Source organism: Octopus bimaculoides, chromosome 8 (genome assembly GCF_046866305.1).
Source record: "Octopus bimaculoides isolate indiv1 chromosome 8, ASM4686630v1, whole genome shotgun sequence".
In the NCBI taxonomy this organism is placed as follows: Eukaryota; Metazoa; Mollusca; class Cephalopoda; order Octopoda; family Octopodidae; genus Octopus; species Octopus bimaculoides.
In genome coordinates this window covers 46,700,074-46,706,150 of record NC_142935.1, presented here as the reverse complement: position 1 = coordinate 46,706,150, position 6,077 = coordinate 46,700,074, and the positions used below count along the sequence as shown (strand labels likewise).

Here is a 6,077-nt window from a genome sequence, read left to right as displayed (position 1 = left end):
ATCGTTTAACGTCCGCTTTCCATGCTAGCATGGGTTGGACGATTTAACTGAGGACTGGTGAACCAGATGGCTACACCAGGCTCCAATCTGATTTGGCAGATTTTCTACAGCTGGATGCCCTTCCTAACGCCAACTACTCCGAGAGTGTAGTGAGTGCTTTTACGTGCCACCAGCACGAAGGCCAGTCGTAATACTAAATTACACACAACAGCAGTATTTGAGCAGATAAAAATTTAAAGACCACCTTCATTGTTCTACTTTTATACCATGTGTAACTTTTATATAACAAAATATCTGATTATTCAAAAGATAAATAAAAAAAGAAAAATAAGTCAAGATGGGAAAAGAAAACTACAATTTTTCATATCAATTATAGACAGCAATACAAATAATAAATCATTATACCATAGACTATTAATTTGTATTGTTTTCACTTTTAGTTATACAAAATGAAAGATTTCTGCTGGACATAAACTGGGGGGGTTGGTTTATTTTTTTAATCCTTCATGTGTAATATATGTGTTAGAATCTTGTTAATTACAGAGAAATTAATTTAATTGTAATTTCTTGTTTGGCTCCTTTTCAAAAGAAAATTAATTCGAGATATCTGTAAATTAAATTTTCCAGTATAATAGTCTCTATTGCTTGTATCTACCAATATTTGTTTTCTGTATATTCTACGAATAGTAAATAAGAAAATTGCTAATATTTCATTGAAAGCTAAGTTAGAGACTGAAACTCCAACTGCGATTACATGAAGTAACCATTTCCGAGAATGAATTATCAAAGAAAACTCCCTAGAGACAACGTTGCATGCATAAGATACCTGGATGATATTCTGACTGAAATGGCTAAATGGAAAGCTTTGATAATTACATTTAGATATGAAAGAGAATTACTATTTCCAAGATTCCAAGACTGCAAAGATATGAAGAGGAAATAAAATGACACCTCATTTATTACGTGATTCTGAATGCTATTGTTAAGCAGAGACTAGGGAACTAACATCAACAGCACATGTGTATTCCTTGTCTTCGTGTTTAATTGCTTTTTATCTTTATCTCTCTTCTTTTGTTCTTATTTCTTCTTGTGCTCATTGTTGCTGGAATAAAGTCAAGCAAATATCAATATTTTTATCAATATTGAACCCAGGTGAATATATTTTTAACTGTTTTTCCCCGTACAATGTTTCAATGTTGTCCAGCATAGGTGTATTCAGTTTGTCAGAACGAGATATTTATATGCATTAGCTGCAATATACAAATGTTATAAAGATGATAATACATATATGAACTTATGACTGTGGCATTAAAATACTGCATTAAATAAAAAGAAATCTCCATTGTATGAGACGTTTTCATACTGCCAACTTCTCAGGTGTAATGTGAATGTACCATGTTTAGACAACTAAAACAACAGGAGCAAAAAGTTGCATGTGCTTTGCCTTCTGATACAATAACAGTTGTAGTATTTTCAGGCTCATAGGAGGAATGTTCATGATGCAAGTTATAGTACTGTTCTGTATGTGTGTGTGTGTGTGTGTGGAGGCACCATTAGAAATTGTCAGAAATTGTGAGATCGAATATATTTGTTAATAATAACTAAAGATTGTAATATACAATATTCACCATCATCAACATCATCATCGTTTAATGTCTGCCTTCCAAGCTGGTATGGATGGGATGTTTTGGCATGATTTTTACAGTTGGATGCCCTTCCTAACAGCAACCACCCAGCAGAATGGCCTGAGTGCTTTGTACATGGTTATAGCACAGGCAAGGTCAGTTTTGGCAAGGTTTTTACAGCTGGTTGCCCTTCCAAATGCCAATCACCTTACAATGTCAACTGGATGATTTTTAAATGGCTCCTACACTGACAGGGTCACCAAGTAACTTGCAAGACAAAGATCTTTTGAGAAGGGAAGGGGAATCAGAGGCGGTGATCTTATGTCAGATATTCTTTCCTAATATATGAATGTAGTGATTGAGTCTTTGAATTGTTGATAGAAGTTAGTTTTCTTATTTGAAAAATGCACTCAAAACTTGTGTTCATGGATACAGAATTTGTGAAGGGCTTCATTTGTATATAGATGACAATCCCTTTTGGGCAGAGGGTTAAGGAGAACTGAAGCATATCATCTACAAAGCTATCTATAGTGTTAGAAGTGAAGAATGTGGGTTATTAATGTACCAAAGGAAGAGTGAGCAAGATGTAACATAAAGTTGAGATACACCAGTTTTAGCAGACAGAGTGAGAGCTCCTGTTTGTATGTAGGCGGTGCAGTTGGACAGGAATACTTTAATCCTAAACATGGTAGACTGATGTAGATTATAACCAGATAACTTAGTTTCTCTAACTAAACATAGATGAAACCATTGCTGGTATCAAGGAAAACAACACTTCAGTCATTATAATCCTCCAAATCAATGGATGAATAGTATAGGATAGCAGAACTCCAGTAAATTAAGCTCTATGACAGCCATTCTAATGGATACTGAGTAATTATTTATTTTTTCTATTAACTTTGAGATACAGTTCTATATTTAAGAGATGAGGAATTACGTACATTATTTACATTATTTACAATCGATGGATATTTGTCCTCATCTTGTTTGTTGTTAACACAACGTTTCAGCTGATATACCTTCCAGCCTTCATTAGGTGTCTTGGGGAAATTTCAAACCTGAGTTCTCATTCCTAAGGTATTTTTCGATGTTATTATTATTATTATTTATTCAGGTCACTTCCTGGAATCAAACTCGGAATCTTGGGGTTAGTAGCCCATGCTCTTAACCACTACGCTGGGCATATAATAATAATAATAATAATAATAATAATAATAATAATAATAATAATAGTAATAATAATAATAATAATAGTAACAACAACATCGAAAAATACCTTAGGTTTGAAATTTCCCCAAAAGGACAATCCCTTTGGGTAGAAGGTTAAGGAAAACTGAAGCATATAATAATAATAATAACATCGAAAAATACCTTAGGTTCGAAATTTCCCCAAGACACCTGATGAAGGCTGGAGGGTATATCAGCCGAAATGTTGTGTTAACAACAAACAAGATGAGGACAAATATCCATCAAATGTAAATAATGTAAATAATGTAACTTTGAGATATTAGAAGTTTGTACAAGGGGGAAGTAGTTTCTTGAGGTTCTCTTTGTAGATGAAACACATTGTGGCATATTTCCATATTTCCATAGAGTGGGTTAATATTCTGAATAGTAGATCTGAAATTAGAATTTTGCTAAAGACATAGTGTTGTTGCTACTGCTGTTGTTGTTGTCATTGCTGCTGCTGCTACAGCTGCTACTGTTGCTGAGTAGCCATAGTACTGTTGCTGATGACCCAAATTTAGAAGGTAACCAGTCAGATCTTTATTAACAGCCATTACATCATATATCAGCATGGGTAGTCCATGCACCAGTCTAATTAGCAATGAACTGTGTTGAGAATATACTGCATACACTTTACTGTTCAGTTTGTATATCATGGAAAACACTGGAATAATTTATAATTTTTGCTTTTAGTCTAAAGAGAAGCTGACTCAATTAATATGCAGTAATTTTGAAACTGCAAAACTCACTCGCCGTTGAGGATAACAAGAACTGGTTGAGGATAACAAACAAGTTATGGAGAGATCTACTACATAATTACATTTCCATCTAAATACATCAGTCAAATTTATCAAAAGCGAAAAAGTAACTCCTTAATCTTTTGCAATAGATCCTGCATATTTCATGGATTCTGTTTCAGTAAAATATGTAGACAGTAAAAACGAAATAACTATAGCTACAACAACAATCATATGGACACCTTGATAAAAGTATATTAATAATAAAGTATCAGTCAACCTAAATCAGGTGTCAGTGAACCAGGGTAAATTACCTCAAGTGAGGTAAAAATTAAATTCTTGCAGGTAATGGGGACTCATTAGACATATGTAAAATTATATAAAAATAACGTGTTCCTTGTTACAACAGAACTATTTCATCTAGCCTGAGGAGGCAGTCAAAAGGTTACTGCCTTTTGCATCAACCTACCTTTGCAAACAACCTACCTTTTCCACTCTAATGAACATAAAAACAAAGCAGAGTAATTGACTGGATCCCAAAGACTGTATCCAAATTGCTCTGGTATCAAAATGCCCCAATTCTGATGTAATTGTAATGAAAAGGAATAACATCATTTCTCCAAAACCTGAATTGAAAAAGTTTCTAGAAAAATCCTTTTGTTTCATAATGAGGATATTAATTTATTTTGTTGCATTTGTTTTATACTTTTTGTATTTATTATTGTATTCTCCATATAAATAGATTCAATAAACTTCTTAAATTCAAAGAATCTGTGATTTTCTTCCTTTCAAATTAAGTGCGGTAATGTCAGCATAAAAGAATATATTTTGGGGTAATTGGTTAAAAAGTTACCTGATGCCTGACCTAAATAGTAAAGGCTAAGACTCCACCTAATTTCAGTTAGTAGCTACTCAAAAAATGAATTTATGACAGTAAAAGTGCTTGCTACAATGGTGAGGGTAACTTTATGTGGTCACCTAACTCACTATAAATAGCAATCATGTCACCTTCATATAACGTGCTTCTGCCTTTAAAGAAGAGAAGAATAATTAGATAATGTAGCCCTTGATATAGACAGTATCTGTCAAAAAAATGGGAGCAGACAATCATAATGTTTTCGGTTACAGGGATGCTTAATCAGAATTGCCTTAGTGCTAAATAACTACAACATATATAAATACTTACCGTTTCAAAACAAGTTCAATAATGTATCATATTAATATTAATAAATACCAGCACATAAAAACTAAAAGACATAAATATAATTGTTGTAAGCAACATAATATAATAGACATAATTTGAAATATGAACATCTGAACTACACTACCATGGTAGAAATGAAAGATGCATTGAAAAATATCTTAGTGTACTAAGAGAAAGAAGGGAAAGGGTTAATCGTAACTGAAAGGTTTTTGGCCATAGAATCAAATTGATTAAAGAGACAAAGGCTAAGCAATGTCAATACCCTTCACTCACCAATGTTATTGAAGCTATGCCCATCAGTAGTTGTGTCATTTTTTTCTCTCTTCTGCAGTGTTTTTTGGTCCCCCAAACCTGATCATTCTATATTTATTCTACTATATATCACAAACTCTATCGGACCTCATTCTAATTACTTTCCCTCTCGTTCCTTCTCATGATGCAGTCTTCCTCTTTATATTTTCCCATCCAGCATTCAGATTGAAAATTACTTGCATTTACCTCATTTCCCTTTTCCCCAGTCTAGGAAGATCTGCAAAGGTTTCCAGCCTTGCTTCTTTTCCACAGGCTAAATTATTTATAAATACATAAGAATAATTCATCTATCTCTTTTTTAATATAAGACTTGGTGTGAAGACATAGCATTGACTTGGACATTTTATCATAAAATGTAAACATTTTACCAAATCACTAAAACTTACCACATGTTACAAATGGTTTTACTGTTCAGTATATTACAACACTAAATAGACAAATTAATCATACAATGAATATATTTATGTCTATTTTATCACACTGAAGCAGCTGGTTTTTACATTCTAATGTTGTTATTACTACATGCTACTTTATCACAAAATTAGAGTATTATTCTCATTCACAGTTAAGTATCTATCCTACAGTTTCAAGAACATACAGCTGTTGTGTGTAAGAAGAATAAAATAACAATAACGAATATATAATCTAAGACAGTTTCACTCAAGTAAAATATTTTTGTTAATAATCTTTTGATAGGGACCCATTTGATCAGTGTTTAAGCCTGATTAACTTTCTTATACTGGATGTAAATCTATTCTAGGAAATTTTCCCTGCTTAAATTCTGGTACCTCTTTGTCACAGATACACCAAATTGAAGCACAATTGAAACAATGAAATTTCTGCAGGGATTTTCAATTTCTCAGTCATCAACTGATGTTTTAAATTGGGATCATGTTATATCTATCTTTAATCTTGTACACTGTTTCAATTGACTTCTCTTGACATTGATAATAAGCTGAAGGACAATTGGTC

The 6,077-nt window shown here is 32.8% G+C and overlaps 1 long non-coding RNA gene across 1 annotated transcript; it reads right to left on the bottom strand.

Moving 5' to 3' along the window:
* Positions 1-940: 940 nt before the first annotated feature.
* LOC149134390 (uncharacterized) lies at positions 941-5,446 on the bottom strand. Its single transcript, XR_016242765.1, has 2 exons — positions 5,067-5,446; positions 941-1,250 (listed from the first exon to the last, which is right to left on the bottom strand). It is a non-coding gene; the product is annotated as an uncharacterized LOC149134390 (long non-coding RNA).
* Positions 5,447-6,077: the final 631 nt, after the last annotated feature.